Source organism: Diceros bicornis, chromosome 9, assembly GCF_020826845.1.
Source record: "Diceros bicornis minor isolate mBicDic1 chromosome 9, mDicBic1.mat.cur, whole genome shotgun sequence".
NCBI lineage: Eukaryota > Metazoa > Chordata > Mammalia > Perissodactyla > Rhinocerotidae > Diceros > Diceros bicornis.
Window position 1 is genome coordinate 52,929,603 of NC_080748.1, and position 19,083 is coordinate 52,948,685.

General features: G+C 38.0%; 1 protein-coding gene across 2 annotated transcripts in view; it reads left to right on the top strand.

Moving 5' to 3' along the window:
* PIBF1 (progesterone immunomodulatory binding factor 1) overlaps window positions 1-19,083 on the top strand; it is a 194,604-nt gene that overhangs the window by 14,950 nt on the left and 160,571 nt on the right. The gene's annotated exons all lie outside the window — the stretch shown is intronic.

A 19,083-nucleotide genomic window follows, 5' to 3' on the forward strand; every position in this document is an offset into this window, starting at 1 on the left:
AAGCCTCAGCACCCTTCCTCTCCTCATAGGAACAGTGAAGTCAGCAGGAGCAATGCCAGAGAGGCAGATGTGCCAATATGAACCCTACTACAGGGTTCTGTTGTGTGTTTTCTTCCTTCTGCTAACCTGCCACGTTGCGCAGGTAAACTGTTTTTGCATATTTAGAAAGATAGCTTTTGGCCCAGCCCTGATGGCCTAGTGGTTCAAGTTTGGCGCGTTCTACTTCAGTGGCTCAGGTTCAGTTCCCAGGTGCAGAACCACACCACTCGTCTGTCAGTAGCCATGCTGCGGCGGCAGCTCACATAGAAGACCTAGAAGAATTTAGAACTATACACAACTATGTACTGGGGCTTTGGGGAGGGAAAAAAAAAAAAGAGGAAGGTTGGCAACAGATGTTAGCTCAGGGTGAATCTTTCCCAGCAAAAAAAAAAAAAGACAAAAAGATAGCTTTTAGTTTTTTAAAAATTTGCATCTATAGTCAAAATAATAAAGGGCAAGGTTAGAAGGCCTCAGTTTGGCTGCTAACCAATTTTTCAGCCTTGAGCAAATCATTTAATGTCTATTGTTTCTATAAAATGCCCAGGATGGTGGTGGTGACAGTACACCACAGGGTTTGTTGGGGACAAGGCAGTTGGACTGGTTTTCAGACTTGGTTCTGTAGCACCTCAAAGTACTTCAGCAGCCGTCAGTGACGACTTTTTTTTTGTGTGTGTGAGGAAGATTGGCCCTGAGCTAACATCTGCCACTACTCCTCTTTTTGCCAAGGAAGACTGGCCCTGGGCTAACATCCATGCCCATCTTCCTCCACTTTATATGGGATGCCGCCACAGCATGGCTTGCCAAGCGGTGCGTTGCTGTGTGCCCCGGATCCGAACCGGTGAACCCCGGGCCACCGCAGTGGAGCGTGCGCACTTAACCGCTTGCGCCACCAGGCCGGCCTCGACTTCTTATTTTTTAAGAGGAGGTCTGGAAGAGTTTCCTGTCCTTGTTTAAATCAAATCACCTCTCTTTTAATCACGTTAACATTTGGGAATTCTAAGAGTGGTTTCTCTTGAACAAAGGATTCCTTAGGCCGAAAAAAAAAAAAAAAAGCTAGCAACTCTAGAATTATCATTAGTATGTGATATGTTTTTATTGTGTGGTAAAGCGAGTCTCTCTACTCCCAAGGGTCAGTAATGGCATTGTATCCCAGAGTTTTTTGTTTTTCAACCTTGCTAACACTTTTATTATTTTATTGATAGGAAAGCATAGATAATTAACACTGGTGTGACTGATAGGGTTTCTCAGTGTTTTTAACGCACTAATAACTCTTGAACATAGAAACAGTTTTGTTTGTGAACCTTGATGAGTCAGGGTTCTTCAGAGAAACAGAACCAATAGCATATGTGTATATATATAGAGAGAGATTTATTTTAAGGAATTGTCTCACGTGATTGTGGAGGCTTGGCGAGTCCAAAATCTGATGGCATAGGCTGGCAGGCTAGAGATTCAGGGAAGAGTTGCAGTTTGAATCCAAAGACAGTCCGCTGATAGAATTCCTTCTTGCTCAGGGGAGGTCAGTCCTTATTCCAGTAAGGCCTTCAGCTGATTGTGTGAGACCTACTGCATTGTGAAGGGTAATCTGCTTTACTCAAAGTCTGCTGATTTTAATGTTAATCATCTAAAAAATACCTTCCTAGAAGCATCTAAAATAATGGTTGGCCAAATATTTGGGTGCCATGACCTAACCAGGTTGACACATAACATTAACCATCACAGAGCCCTTCCATGTGCAAGTTTGTTTCTTAAAGTTTTATCACCTCTCAGCTGAAAATATACTTCTCTGTCTTAAACCTTTTCCTAAATTTTATGATAATATAAACAGAATTGAATCCCAATCAGGAAAAGAGAAATTAAGCATTGCCTTATCTACTTAATAGAAGGTCTTAGAAATTCAGAGAATATGATTTTGATACAATAGAATCACCTTTATATTAAAGCCACCCTTAAGGTTTGGGTCTTCTGCCCAACACTGAGAAAAAATAAACTGAATATTTTTAAATTAAAAGTCAAACCAGTGAAGACTTTTTTGTAAGGATATAATAAACAATAAATATTAATATTTAATATTAAAAGAAATTTAGCTTAACTATATATTGTGGGGGGTTATTTTTCGAAATGGTTGTTAAATTGTTTACTGCTCTAGTATTTGGAGAATTCAAAGATACTGATTTGAGTTCCATCACCGCCGTTTGACAAATGGTGTGATGATCTTGGATAAAAAACTTAGTCATCTCTACTCCCCGCCCCTGATCTTACAACCTTGCCGTCTGTAAAATAGGGATGATAATACGTAACACCTACCTCACATGGTCATTATTATAAGAATGAAATTCATTCAGTGAGTATTTATTGTACATCTACTATGTGGCAAGCATTATTCTAGGTGCTTGGCATACCTCAGTGAACAAAACAGTGATCTCTGGCCTCTTGGAACTTATATTTTAAAAGGAGTGTAGGGAAACAAACAGTAAACATTAGAAATAAGCAAATCATGTAGTATGGTAGAAGGTGATAACTGCAAAGGAAAAAAGAAGAAATAGAATAGGATAATCAGTAGCACTGCCTGGAGAGCAGAGAAGAAAGCATATTCTGAATTGTATAAGGTCAGCTGGTAGGCGTCATTGAGGAGGTTAGAAGTTTCTAAAGATTTGAAGGTGAGGGGTACAACAAAATTCTCTAGGAAGAACTTCCAGGCAGAGGGAACAGCCAGTGCAAAAGCAAGAGGGTGCCTTGGTGTTTGTGGAGCAATGAGGAGGCCAGTGTGACTGGAATGGGTGAATAGAGGAGAATAGTTGGAGATAATATCAGAGAGGTAATGGGTCTGTTGAGGTCATTTTAAGGACTTTGATTTTAACCCTAAGTGATAGGAAGCATTGCAGGATTTTGGAAAGAGATGTGACACAATCTGATAATTCGTAAGAGGATCATTCTGGCTGGGTCTATATAGTAGACCCTCAAAGAGTGTTAAAGAACGTTCTTAATGTCCCAGATAATGGGGGTTTTTTTTGCTGAGACTAGACTTTAGAGCTATAAGGATGGAAGCAGAGAGGCTTGTTATAAGGCTGTTGTAGTAATCTAGGTAAGAAGTGATAGTGCTTCATATCAGGATGGTAGCAGTAGAAGTGATATGAATGGGTTGGATCCTGTATATATTTCAAAGGAAAGCTGATGGGATTTCCTGATAAATTGGATGGAGTCAAATTAACTCCAAGGTTTTTGGACTAACTGGAAGAATGGATTTGCATTCAGCTGAGACAGGTAGGTTGTGAGTGAAGCATATCTAGGGTCAAAAGTGAGTTCAGGTTTTAGCCATGTTGATTTTGAGAGATCTGTTAGATGTACAGTCAGAGTTACTTGGATATACAGGTCTGAACTTTGGAAGCTATACATTTTGGAGTTGTCAGCATAAAGATAATATTTAAAGTCAGGATGAGATTACCAGAGGAGAATGAGTGTAGAGGACCAACGCCTGAGCTCTAGGGCACTTCAGTATTGAAATGTAGCGTAGAGAAGGAGGATTTATCAGTGAGATAAGGAAACCAAGAGAATTTCACGTTCTAGAAGCTAAGGGAGAAAAGTTTGTGAAGGAAGAGTGATCAGCCATTTCAAATGCTGCTGATAGGTCTAGTAAGATGCAGACTGGGAATTCACCTTGTATTTAACAGGGTCATTGATAATGTTGTCAAGAGTAGTTTTGGTGGAGTGGTGGGGTCAAAAGCTCCATTTCAGTGTCTTTAAGAGTGAATGGGAGGAAAGGATTGGAGACAGAAGTCTAGACAGTTCTTTCAGTGGAATTTTGCTGCATAGGGGAGCAAAGGGATAGGATTGAAGATGACAGTGGAAGTAGGGTCAAGAGAGGGGTTCGTTTTATTTTTAAGGTGGGAGAAATCACAGCTAACGTACATAAAATCACGTTGTAAACCTTAGAAATTTTCTCATAGTCAACAACAGTAGAAAGGCGTTCGTTTGGTTGTTAGCCAGCAGTGTAGGCAGTACAGTTGGACACTCAGTTATTTTTGTGTTAAGGCTCACCACTTCAGTGTGATCCGTGTGATAAAGGAATCATTTGTGTTTGGGGGCGTTGCCAGTAATATATGCTTCTGTAATTATGATATTTGGGGGAAAGTGTTAGAACACAAAGGTGTTTGTTGATTCAGTTACTCTTGATGAGTTTTAAAGAATTTTCTTCATATCTCACGTATGGTTTTAAAAATAATAGTAATAATTTTATTAGTAAAGTGAGATCACTTAGCTATTAATGGCTAGTTTTGATTATATATGCTCTTTTGACAAGAAGGTGGGGCTCGGTTTAAAAAACAACTGAAGAATGTGATTATAACGTAAGGAAGATAGTAAGGATTATCATCATTAAAGGAAGGTTTATAAAAAGGAAGGTTATCAAAAAAATTTTGAATTAGGAGGTGAGTTGAAGAAGTGATTGGAGATTGTCAGGTTACTGTGGTTCAGTTGTCATCAGTGAGAAGCATTGTCTCTAGGACTTTTTTAAGTAATCAGAAGCACCTAGTTTATTTAAAGTACTAAATGAAATTATTAATTTTTCAGTTGGAGATTTCTGTTTTTGGTTCTGTTACTTGAAATGTTCTTATTTTGTTGCTTTTTACCCAGTGGCCTCTCATATTTCTTTCCTCTTCAGTATGTGTACTGTACATAGAATATTTATTATTGGTGGCCAGAGGCAGACAATGAAAAACATAAAAATGCCCGTCATATACAAATGGAGTAGCAAAAATTCTTTACTTTTCTAGTGGTCATTAATTTTAAGTCTCAACCCAAAAAAATAAATTTTCCTTTTAACTATTGTGAGAGAAAATTTGGATTTCTTTCTAACAGGAATAAATATTTTATTTTGTAATGGACAAATTGAAAATGCATCCAGTGAAAGATAGTGTCCATTGATTCTAAGCTCTCCTAAATTTGACAAGTGAAAGGAAGTATTACTTTGTTCAATAAGCGGTAAGATACAGTGCTGTAGTAAGGCTTGGGACATGGTCATGGTATTAATGGCTGCAATCACTATCAGGTTACTGATGTGTAGTAAGTCATGATCCAGAATTTTCATATTATATTATTTGAATGATCTCTTCATACAGTAATTCAGCAAACATTTTAGTCTTTAGTTTACATATATTTAGGGCTGATTATTTTAAGGGAAGAGACATAGGACTTATAATTTTAAAGTTGAATAAAACATAAACTTTGAAAAAGAACATGACTAGATGGTATTCAACCAAGAATTTTAGAAGATCTCAAGAATGAACTTGAAACTACAGCAAGTGCATAATGGTGTTATCAAATAGAGCAGTTAGAGTAGATTTAATTGCTTGAGAGTTGGTAGATTGCCCACCTGTCCCTAGAAATTAAGGACTCCAAGAACTACAAACTATAACCTCACTTCTCTCCTTACTAAGCTTATGGAATGCATGAAGATTAGGATACTGAATACTTAAGCAAGTATAAATCTATAGGAAAAGGTCAGCAAAGTGTTTTATAAATGAACATATAATATCTCACTTGGGTGATAACTATATAGTCATGTGCCACATAACGATGTTTTGGTCAACGACAGACTGCATATACAATGGTGGTCCCATTATATTAGTACCATATAGCCTAGGTGTGTAGTAGGCTATACCACCTAGGTTTGTGTAAGTACACTCTGTGGTGTTCGTACAATGATGAAATCGCCTGACGACGCATTTCTCAGAACGTATACCCATTGTTAAGTGACGCGTGACTGTACACGTGTATAACGAAGGACTGGGGAATGCAATATGTAGACTTTCAAAAAGCCATTGATAGACTTCTAAATTTTAGTTTAAAAAAATTTGACAGACGTCTTAAGAATTGTTGTTATGAGTTCTTGGTGAATTGCCTCTCTTTATTGTTTGAAAGATGAGAGCCAAAAAGTAGAAATAAAAAGAAACTTATGAAAATAGAAGTATTAAGTCCAATTTTGTTCAATATTTAACATTTTAAAACATTATTTTGGCAAGGAAGCACAAAGTAAAATCTTGAGTTTGCAGGTAAGTAAGGTCTTTCTTAGTAGTAGAATATCAAACTAGTAAGGCAAATTGAAGGAAAATCTCAGAAGATAAGCGGACTGATTATAACCAATGTGTTTTCTTTTTTATAACCTCTCAGTGTATATTTTCAAAATTAGCATGTTCAAATTGGTCACCAGCACTGGAGAGTAGAATATTTTTCTGTTCCATTATAAAAATTTCAAGCATAGATAATTTGAAAGAATTTTACAGTGAACAGCAGTATATCCATCACCTAATTTCTGCCATTGACATTTTATTATACTTATCTTAATCACGTATCTATCCATCTCTTCATCCACTAGTCATATTTAATTTTATGAGAAATTGCCAGACCATTTTTTCTGTGTATCAGTAGTTTGTTCCTTTTTATTGCTGAGTAATACTCCATTGTATGGATATATTTATTCACCAGTTGATGGGCATTTGAGATATTTCCACTTTGGAGACATTATAAATAGACCTGCTACAAACATTTGAATATGGGCTTTTGTGTGAACATATTTTTGTTTCTCTTGGGTAATTTAAGAGTGGAATTTTTTCACTTGTAGATTTCCATTTGATTGTTTATTATAGTTTTTATTTCTCTATTCATTATGAGCATATTTTCCTTTATACCATTGAGAATAGTTAAAATTGCTGCTTTAAAATCTTTGTCTACTAATTCCAAAATCTGGGGTCACCTCAGAGTTGATTTCTGTTAATTGTCTTTTCTTTTAAGAATGGATCACATTTTCCTGTTTCTTCAGATGCTAAATAACTTTAAGTTGTTTGTTTAAAACGTAGAATAAATTTAGACCATAACATTGTGACTTTTATGTTGTGGAGAGACTGCATTTTATGTTCCTCTAGACAGTGCTGATGTTTTTGTTTTAGCAGGAAATTAACATGATTGTACTCAAACTGCATAGTCTGTCTCCTGAGCAGCATCTCAAATTTCAGTTCACTTTTTTTCACCTTGGTGGGACTGCTTGGGTCTCTTCTACATATATGTTGTTCAGAGGTCAGCAAGAGATTTGGCACAGATTATCCGCAGAACTCAGAGTTCCCTTTCTCTGGCTGTCTTTGGAATTCTCTTCTCCCTTTAGAGCAACTGAGTTGCCCCAAACTCTACTGGTTCTTGAAGCTAGAAAGACGAAGGATTTTCTATTGCACCTTTATCCATCCAACTTGGCACAGAGTAGGCCTGCCCTCAGGCTAAAAGCCATTAAAAAAACAAAATCAGAAAAGACCAGGAAACTCACCCAGTGCTCTTCCCTTCTTCGTTGTGCAAATGCACTCCCCTCCAGAGTCTGCCTGATTTTGGTCACTTCCCTGTGCCTTTAGGTAATCGTTTCATAGTTGTATCTGCAGTAGAATTGGTCAGATGGGAACGGCCATTACCAGAAGTGGAACCACATTACAACTTTGTTTTAATTTAAGCACAAGTGAAGAAAGAGAAAATCTAGTCGATGCATGTAGAATATTTGACTTTGAGATCCCCCTGCTTTCCCTAAAAAGACCTTTGCTTCATTGGAGACTCTTTTTCTCAACATGTTTAGCTTTGTACTAACATGGATAATGACATGTTAGGCAATATTAAGAAAAATGTTAGAAGCAAAATAAAACACATTAGTAGACTGTGAACAAACTGTGCGGTTTTGAACACTGTAACTTTGGTTGTTTGCACTTTTTTTTTTGGTGGGGAAGATTAGCCCTGAGCTAACAACTGTTGACAGTCCTCTTTTTGCTGAGGAAGATTGGCCCTGGGCTAACGTCCTGTTCTTCTGTCTACTTCTACTGCCCATCTTCCTCTACTTTATATATGGGACGTGCGCAAAGTTAACCATTACACCACCCCGCCAGCCCCTGATTGTTTATACTTTTTACCTATTAATAATTATTGAATTCATGGTAAAGGCATGAAGTTTGGAGTTTAGAAACTAAAATCTGGTATTTGGAGAGCTGAGTTTACTATCTGAGGGTGTATAAAGATTGGGATTTGTCAAATGAACACCAACAGCTACAAAAAATGCAATTGAAGTTCATAAAATGACGATACAGATAAAGTAAGAATTGACTTGCAAGATGATAAACTCAGGACAAATAAATACAAGATACTACTATTTCATTGAACAAGTAGTAAATTAATAGAAAATTAAAAGAGGAGATAGTGGCCAACGAATATAGATGCCTCAAAAATGATAGCAATAATAACAACTCCATAGTGTTACTAAGAGAAACTAAGATATTTGTCAGCTATGTCTCTGAGTTTTGAGACTGGCAATTAGAAAAACAAACTTGCTACTTTACCAACACTTTCCTGGATTGAATTTGCCTTTGCCAAAATGGTCTTAGTTTTTTTTCACCACATGGTGGCAGCATTTATCTATCTATTTCGTTAACCGGTTTTGGTTTACTCAGAAAATCTTGTCATTTTTGACCTAAAGGCCAAAATATTACATTGTTACCTTATTTTCATTTATACTCCTTATTTTATATCAACTGCCTAAAGCCAATCAAATACTGTTTTTTTCGTAATAAAATTCAGTAGATCTATAACTGAGAGAAAAATTATAAAAACTGAAACTTTTCTGGCATAACATGTATTCTTCAGATCAAAGGTGTCTCAATTATTACACTGATTTCATAATCATACATGACAGAAACATTCAGAGATGTTAAATTTCCATAAGTACATAGTTAACTGTGCTTTTGTTCATATAATCTGCTGGTTCATAGCAGATATGAGGTGAAAACTGTTTTAGAAATTTATAGAATGTGATTTTTTGACCTTTAAAAAAGAGGTCACTCTTCCTGAAGTGCCAATTTTAGTGGGTTTCTGGGATCTTCTTTCATAATTTTTTCTAGATCTTTAGTTATTTGGAAATATCTAGATACTAACACTGGATAGTAGGGCTCACCTTTTATTTCAAGTTTAGAGTTTGTTTGTAGTGTCAGTAACATAGTCTGATTTTAGCATATTTTAAGCTGTATTGTGTGTGAGCTTGTTTGTGGTATTTAGTGTTTTCATAAGTGCTCTGTTTTTATTATTAAATCTCTTTATAGCAGGTCAGAATTTTGTCTAGTACATACAAGTAAGCTATGTGCAGCTGTTTTGCTATTGTAGCGTTATTTCAGCATGCTTCTTGTGTTTCAAAAGAAATGTTATCAGTAGCATATAGGCATTAATGAGTCTGTTACTACAGCTATTAAGTTTCATGAGGAAATGGTGAAATATTTTTCTCTTATGAGAACTTTGATAACTAGGAAGCAAGAGGAATGTTTTGTTCAAGATAACTTCCTTGTTTAGAAACATAGTTACATTCATGGAAAAAAACTCTGCAAGATTACCTTGAAGCTCATCTTAAGTATTCATATGTGAGTAATCTAGTTAATTTTAATTGTATGAAAATGAGATTTTGTTAATGATACACACTTGTTATTCAGGTCTTTATATTTCAGGGCTATTAACTATTTGTTTTCTGAAATTTCTTTTTTATTCTGCCCAACCAATAAGTTTAGAATTCCTTTATAAGATACACGTTAACGATGATATGTACCAGTTATAATAATCCTAGAGTGCCTAACAAATTCATTAGTAAACAATTATAGTTTTGCCTCTTAAAATTTAAAGTAAATATGCACTGCTTAAAATTTAGATTCATGGATACCTCCATAGGTTCTGATTTTGGTCTGAGATGGAACTAAGAATCTCAATTTTAATAAACAGCCTAGGATTCTAATGTGGCAAGGTTAATGGACCATGAACACAAATATCTCTTTTCTTTTTTTTGTTTACTTATTAATTGAGGTTAAAAAAAAATCTTTGAATTTTTAATTAAATTTCATGTTTTTAATTTTATATATTAATGCCGTTACTTGATTAATATATCTTAATGTATTTAAGCTGTTCAATAATATAATTAGAATAAACACTATCTGTAGCATTTCACCTTGGAGTTACTAAAACCCATTTCTTGCCTACACCTCAAAACCTGTTGCTTTTTCACAAACCTGTTGTATTTTTACCAATAATGTAAATGACTTACAGATAAAAGTGCATGAGGGAAAAAAAAGTTCGTGAGAAAGCTATAATGAAGGCAATTTTAAATATGATGTCATGAGGAAGAAGCTTCATTTAGTTGATTATTTTATACATGCTATCTGAGGAAACTACTTTTTAAAGAGTAATATGACCTTTTTTTTAAATCTATCTCGGTGTTAATCTTAAATCCAGTAACACTTAATTTTTAATTTTAGGGACAGATTTTGCAGAGTTGATTAGGTGTTGAAATGATATTTTGAACCTAGAGGCCAAGATGGCATATATCATCATATTGTGGCAGGGGAAAACAACTCATGAGGGACCTTACCAAATACCTTGGCTTAAATCCACATGACTACGGCCACTTCGTTCTCTTGATCCGCACATCTCAATCCAGCTTCTTAATTCAGATTCCGCAGACATATTTTTGGTGTCTAAGAATTCTTTTTTATCATTTTTAATTTTATGATTTAATTTCTTTAATGATCTAAAAAAATAATAGCTGCATAAGCTGAATCATCTGAATAAATAATTTATAATAGAGTATTATCACCATGATGTCCATGCCAGTTTTTGCATCTAATTTTGTCATAGCATTAGTACCACAAAAGATGATGGTAAAATAGCCATCAACTTCATATATAAAATATGCATTTTAGCCAAATAAAGGCCAGATGCTATCATGGATCATTATATGAATAGAAGTTTCACAATTCAAATAGAGAAAAATAGTGACAAAATTGTCATCCTACTGACTAGTGGGTATAGCCACACCAAACTCAAAGCTAAATAAACTCCTGCTTGTTCTGACATTTTAAGGTTACATTGTATAGTCAATATAAAATACTGAATAGACTACGCCTTGCTATTTAGGCTTATTTGAAAGAGAAGGAAGTAAAGGGATCGTAGAAGATGACAACCTAAATGCATTTCATTTTTTACTTTCTTTCAATTCCAATGATCTGCCTCTTAGCCAAGCTGCTACTAGGGCTAGCAGGCAGCTGGGTCTGATTGAAGTCTTGGGCTTTGGGAAAGCTGGGGTTCCAGATATGTATTGCAGTATAACAAACCACACTAAAACTTAGTGACTTAAAACAACTTTGTCACAGCTCTGAAGATTGATAGGTTCAGCTGGATATTTCTTGACTGTCTGAGGCTGGAGTCATCTGAAGTCTTCTTCAGTCATATGTTTGGGGCCAGATCACTCTCTTGCCACGTGGCCTCTCCACATCACTAGTTTAGGCATCCTTCAACATGGCCGTGTCAGGACGTGGCAACCAGTCTCCTCCAGGGTGAGCATTCAGGTATTCAAGAAACCCAAGCCAAAGCTTAAAGCCTTCTTAGGACCTAACTTTGAAGTCCTAGAACATCACTTCTGACGTATTCTTTTGGTCAAACAAAGCATTAAGAGGAATAGACTATACTTCTTAATCAGGGAATAACTTGCCACATACAAGGAAAGAAACTGATAGAGGCCTTCTTGGAGATAGACTATGACAGTGTGGGGTTTTCTCCCCTGGCCTGAGTGAGAGGCTGGAGACAGTGTGAGAGAGGTCTAAGCAAGATCAGAACAGATTGTTGGCAGAGCTTAGCCTATAAGAATCTGTGGACTCCTCCCTACCCCCCCAAATAAGATGGATAAAATCTTTGTCTTCAGAAATCTGAAGAATAGACTAAAGTATTCCATTGAAAGCAAGAGGCTTTAATATTGACCTTAAAACCAAACCCAGTTCTGTTTATCTATAAGAAATATGCTTAATGCATATCGATAAAGAAAGATTGAAAAATAAAGGAATGGGCTAACAGTTATGAAAAAAGACAACAGAAGTGTAATATTAATATCAGGTAAGGTAGAATTTAAGATAAAAGCCACAAAACAGGGTAACAAAAAACCATTAATAATAAAAGGTGATTTTATGGTCATAGACTTCTACATATCAAATACATAGTATGTGTAAAGAAAAAAATTTTAGAAAAACAAGGAGAACTTAATGAGGGGTCAAGAGGCACAAACTTCCACTTATAAAATAAAATAAAAGTCCTAGGGATGTAATGTACAGCATGGTGACTATAGTTAATAATACAGTATTGCATATTTGAAAGTTACTAGGAGAGTAGATCTTAAAAGTACATCACAAGAAAAAGATTTTTTCTTTTCAGAGCTGTGTATGGTGATGGATGTTAAATAGACTTATTGTGGTAATCATTTCACAATATATACAAATATCGAATTATTTTGTGGACTTGAAACTAATATGATGTTGTATGTCAATTATACCTCAAAAAAAAAAGTAAAAAAAACAAAGAAGTAGGATGTTACTAATACCCAGAAATCTCCTTCAGGCCCCTTCTCCCCCTCTGAGTAAGCCAAAGGGAGCCAGTGTTCTGACTTTGAACATTGGGGTCTAGTTTTTCCTTCTTTTTTAAAAAAATTGCACGGGCCGGCCCCGTGGCTTAGCGGTTAAGTGCGTGCGCTCTGATGCAGGCGGCCTGGGTTCGGATCCCGGGCGCGCACAGACGCACCGCTTCTCCGGCCATGCTGAGGCCGCGTCCCACATACAGCAACTAGAAGAATGTGCAACTATGACATACAACTATCTACTGGGGCTTTGGGGGAAAAATAAATAAAATTAAAAAAATTAAAAATTACACAAAATCATACAGTAAAACAAAAAAGAACTTAATGAAATTGTAATAATGGTGGAAAGTTTATAATATACTTCCTTCAGAATTGGATAGATTTAATAGACAAAAAATAATTAAGGACTAGAAGAATTAATTCAATCAGTAATTTTGATTTAGTTGCTATATACAGAGCTTAGCATTGCTTGACCAGAGAATAAAAATTTTTTTATGTCAATGGAAAGCTTACAAAACTATCATGTATATACTTGACCACTTAGTAAAATAATAAATTTTGTAAGTGCAGTTTTTATAGTTCCTATTTTTATCATTATTTAATAAAATTAGAGATAATTAAAAAATGAGGGGAAATAAACTTACTTGGAAATTAAGAAACATATCTTTTGATCTGTAGATCAAAGAGGGAATACAAACAAACAAAAAAGCAATGAAAATGAGAACATTTTTTATCACAATCCTTGAGACACATTTAAAGTGTGCCAGAGAAAAATCTATAGCCTTAAAATGCCTTTATTATTAAAGAAAAAAATGAAAAGTGAAGACATGCAGTAGTCATCTAAAGAAAGCAGAAGAACAGTAAAAATAAAGAATTTGGAATTATTGGACATTAAGAAAACATTGCATGTAGCTCTGTGATAACAAGCTTGAAAACTGAAAGAAAAGTGAAATGTCTCAACAAAATGTACATTACTAAGCTTGACAGAAGAAGTGGAGAACTTGAGTAGAACAATTACCATGGAAGTATTACAAGGTGGATAAAGATGTACTATTGATGAAGTTACCAGGTTCAAGATGGATTACCCCAGATGGATTCACAGCTGATTGCTATAAGAAGAGCTGATTCCAGTTAATTAAACTATATCAAACTATTGGAAAAGATATAAAGCTCTGAGAAAGATAGTAAAAAAGTAACACAAAACAAATTAGTAGGCCAATTTTACTTATTACTACGAATTCAAAAATTATAAATAAAATATTCAAAACTGAATTCTAGCATTTATCAAAAGAATACTTCATGATTAAATTATATTCTAGGTCAGAAAGGATAATCTATTACATAAGCAAGTTAAAGGAGAACAACCATATGATTGTATCAGTAGCTGATAAAAGATGATAAAATAAAATTCAGCAGCCATTCCTAATAAAGACACTTAAGTAAATTTACAAACAAAATGTTGACAAAAAAATTTATCCTAAATGGTAAAACAATACAACATTTTCTGTTAAAATCAGCAACCAGACTGGGTTGCTCATTATTATCTAACATGGTCTTGGAGGGCCCTAGCAGATGCGCAAGAAGATAACAACTATCCATATAAAAATTTGAAAGGAGATTTTAAAATTTTTTCTGTTATGTTTGAAAAACAGCTAAAATTAATGCAGAAATTTGATATTGTGACTAAATACAAGATAAATGTATTTGGCTGACCCGGTAGCTTAGCGGTTAAGTGCGCGCACTCCGCTACTGGTGACCCGGGTTCAGATCCCAGGCGCGCACTGACGTACCACTTCTCCGGCCATGCTGAGGCCACATCCCACATACAGCAACTAGAAGGATGTGCAACTATGACATACAACTATCTACTGGGGCTTTGGGGGAAAAAAAAAAGGAGGAAGATTGGCAATAGATGTTAGCTCAGAGCCGGTCTTCCTCAGCAAAAAGAGGAGGATTAGCATGGATGTTAGCTCAGGGCTGATCTTCCTCACAAGAAAAAAAAAAAGATAAATGTATAATCAATAGCGTTTCTCTAGGCTTAGAGAAATAACTACTGAGTAACTACTAGATATGGACATGGGAGAAAAATATTTCATTCATAAGAAAGGTAATGGACTTCTATAAAGAAAACTATAAAATTCTAGTGTTGAACCTGGAAGCACTGTATGTTAGAAGAGAGACAAGATCATAAAAATAGCAATTTTTCCACTATTAGTATATTAGTCAAATGCAGTTATTTTATATCCCAGTATTTTTCTTGTTTTCTGTGTTCGATTTTTTTGGTAGAAGGGAGAAGTGTTGTATAAGGATTGGGATGGGATAAATGATTTTAGTCTGTATGAAAAATAAATATCCAAGAATTGCCGAGAAAAGTGTGGAAAAAAAAGATGAGGAGTGGGAAGTTGAGGTGCTGGTCCAACCAAGATCCCACTATATACCTCAAAACTAGCGTGATCAACTAAATGTGGTATTGGCATGGAAATAAACATCAGTGGAACAGAATATAGAATTAGATCTAATGATATACCACAATAATGGTAGTTCAATTCAGTTGAAAAAGAGTAGTTATTTAGAATAAGTGTCCTAATACAACTGGATGTTCATCTGATAAAAGCAGAAAAAAAAAGAGTGATGTCAGCATCATGGTGGAGTGAGCTTCTCCCATCGAACTCTCCCCCTCTAAGACACAACAAAAAGGACGTTCATATTCCAACAGAAGCTACTCACACAACATAGGGGATGTCTGAGGCACCCAGGCAGCCAAACCCCCGAGGACTGAGGTGCTGGAATGCCCAAAGTAAGTGGAAGGAGGTGAGACGAGCTCCCTTCCTTCCCCAAAGACTGCAACCCAGAGACTGAGACCACGTGGCCCCCGGGGGTGGGGGGGTGTGGCGGCTCTCTGCAGGAAAACCGGAACTCTCCAAGACCCTTCACAGCCCATGGGGAATCCCCCTATGTATGGAGCGGAACATGGAGCAGAACTATTGCGAGGGTACTTTGGACAAGCTAGCCCATCGGGAGAGCAGAGAGCCACAGTGAGGTGAGAAACCTCTGAGATCAGTGAGGCAAAAGTAAGTGCCCCTCCTGCACCTGCCCACCCACCCAGCACTTCAGCACAGTGGCCCTCCAGCCTCGCCACAGCGGTGCTTCATCTCGGCTCGGGCCCCAGAGGCAGCGGCCCCCAGGTGCCCAGGCCCCACTAGCAGTGGCAGCATGACAGCACCCCCCTCCCCCCAGAGGCAGCGGGCCCCAGGCGCACAGTCCCCACCAGTGGCAGCAGCGTGCCCGCGCCCCAGCCCCAGAGACAGCAGCCCCTATGTGCCCAGACACCAGCGGTGGCAGTAGCGCACCCAAGCCCCAGAGGTGGCAGCCCCACCAGCGCCTGGACAACAAGGGCGATGACCACCCACTGGCCAGGCCCCACCAGCGGTGGCAGTGCACCCATGCCCAGGCCCCAGATGCAGCGGCCCCCAGGTGCCTAGGCACCAGCGGTGGCAGCAGTGTGCCCACACCCAGGCTTCAGAGGCGGCGGCCCCCTGGTGCCTGAGCACCAGCGGCAGTGACCCCTCAGCACTGGACCCCACCAGTGGTGGCAGCACGCCCACACCCAAGCCCCAGAGATGGTGGCCCCCCGTCCCCCGGGCATTGGCGGCGCACCCACAGCACCCCAACCCCACCAGTGGCAGGGCATGCCCGCACCCCTGCACCAGAGCCGGTGGCAGCTCGGGCCACACTGCACCACAGCTCCTGCTGCTCCGGCTGGACCGCACCATAGCCCCAGCTGCTCTGGCTCCACCGTGCCGTGGTCCCAGCTCCTTTGGCTCGACTGTGCCCCGGCCCCAGCTGCATCGGTTCAATGGCGCTCCACCCCCAGCTTCTTCAGCTCACCTGCCCTGCTGGCTCCGGCTGCTTCAGCTTGGCCATCCTCAGGCTCCAGCTGACTTGGCGGCAGCAACTGGGCCCGTGGCGCTCCAGTTCCAGCTTCTTCAGCCCAGTGGTGCTCCAGCTCCTGCCTTCTCACCCCAGCCGTGCTTCAGGTACAGCTGCTTCAACCCACCCACACCCAAGCCCCAGCTGCTTTGGCCTAGCTGTGCTCCAGTCCCAGCTATTTCCACGCTCCAGCTGTTCCCACGCTTCACTCCTAGCAGCCTCTGCTCAGCCATGCTTCAGATCAGCCACACTTCAGCTCAGCCACACCTCAGCTCAGCTGGGGCCGATGAGAGTGCCCATGGATCGAGGTGGGCACAGAATACACAGCCCTTGACCCCCACCCAGCGGCAGCAAGAGGAAACTGTGACCATATATTTTTGCTGTGAGGAAAAATAAGCCGACACTGACAGGCACTATGCAAAAATATCTTAAATCTCCAGACCAAAAGGAAAATGACAAGCACCCAGAAATCAACTCTGAAAGCACAGAAATGTGTAACCTTAGTGACAGAATTCAAAATAGCCATCATAAAAAAGCTCAGTGAAATTCAAGAAAACACATATAGACAATTCAATGAAATCAGGAGTTTCTTCACAAAAGAGATTGAAACTATAAAAAAAAAAAACAGTCAGAAATCTTAGAAATGAAAACACGATGAGAAGATAAAGACAAATCTGGAAGCCTTAAGCATCAGGGCTGACAATATGGAGGAAAGAATTAGCGATAGCGAGGACAGCAATGCAGAAATGCTCCAGATGAAGGAGGAAAGAGAACTAAGACTAAAAAAAAATGAAGAAACTCTCCGAGAAATATCTGACTCAATTAGGAAATCCAACATAAGGATTAGAGGTATTCCAGAGGGAGAAGAGAGGGAAGAAGGAGCAGAGAACTTGTTCAAAGAAATAATAGCTGAGAACTTCCCAAACCTGGGGAAGGAGCTGGAAATACCAGTGAATGAAATAAATAGATCTCCTACAACATTAAAAGACCCTTTCCAAGGCATATAGTAGTAAAGCTGGCAAAAGTCAACGACAAAGAAAATGAGGGCAGCTAGACAAAAAAAAATTGTGTACAAAGGAATTCCTCTCAGGCTTTCAGCCAATTTTTCAACAGAAACTTTACAGGCTAGGAGAGAGTGGAATGATGTATTCAAAATTCTGAAGGACAGAGTGTTTCAGCCAGGAATACTCTGTCTAGTGGAAATATCCTTCAGATATGATGGAGAAATAATAACTATCCCAGATAAACAAAAAGCTGAGGGAGTTCATTGCCACAAGACCCCCACTACAAGAAGTGCTCAAGAAGGCCCTCATGCCTGAGAAAAAGAAAAGAAAGGGGATTCAGAGTTTTGAACAAGGAGGAAAATAGGTCGAAAACCAGAAAAATTCCAGCTGTCTATCAGAATAGATTAGCAAACAATTATAAAACCAAAGATCAAGGGAAGGGAAGCACCAAAAATAAATATAACCTCATCATGTTAAACACGGACTCACAGCTCAAGAAGGAATAGAATGTGACAGCAATAACTTAGAAAGGGAAGAGGAAAAGGATCAAATCAACTTAGTCTAAGGGAATAAGAGGTCATCAAAAAATGGACTGTAACATCCATGAGATTTTTTAATACAAACCTCATGGTAACCACTAACCAAATAATCAGAACAGAGTCACACACAATGAAGGAGAAAACTAAGAGAACCCCCATACAGAACTACCAAACTGAATTTGTAGTCCAAAACACACGGGACGAGAAACAAACGAAATGCAAGAGAACTGGAAAATGAGCAATAAAATAGCAACAATAAACCCTCATATATCAATAATTACCCTAAATCTAAGCAGACTGAACTGTCTAATCGAAAGACACAGAGTAGTGGGATGAAATAAAAAACAAGACCCAACAATATGGTGCCTCCAGGAAACACATCTCAGCTCTGAAGACGAACACAGGCTCAGAGAGAAAGGATGGAAGACATTACTCCAAGCTGATGGCAAACAAAAGAAAGCAAGTGTTGCCATACTTATATCAGACAAAGTTGACTTCAAGATAAAAGAGACAAAGGTCAAGAAACAAAGGTCAATATGTAATGATAAAAGGGACACTCCACCAAGAAGATACATCACTTTTAAATATATATGCACCCAACACAGGAGCACAAAGGTACATAAAGCAACTATTAACAAAACTAAAAGGAGATATTAACAACAACACAATAATACTAGGGGATCTTAACACCCCACTTTCATTAATGGATAGATCATCCAGACAGAAAATCAATAAGGAAATAATGGACTTCAACGAAAAACTTGACGAGATGGACTTAATAGATATCTATCAAGCACTCCATCCAAACACAGCAGATTACACATTCTTCTCAAGTGCACATGGAGCATCCTCAAGCATAGACCATATGTTGGGAAACAAGGCATGGTTATATAAATTTAAGAAGATTGAAATCATAACAAGCATCTTTTCCGAAGATAATGCCGTGAAGCTAGAAAGCAACTACAAGAAAAAAACCGGGAAAGTGACAAAGTTGTAGAGACTTAACAACATGCTACTAAACAACCAATGGATCATTGATGAAATTAAAGGAGAAATCAGATCATATCTGGAGACAAATGAAAACGAAAATACACCATACCAACTAATACAGGATGCAGCA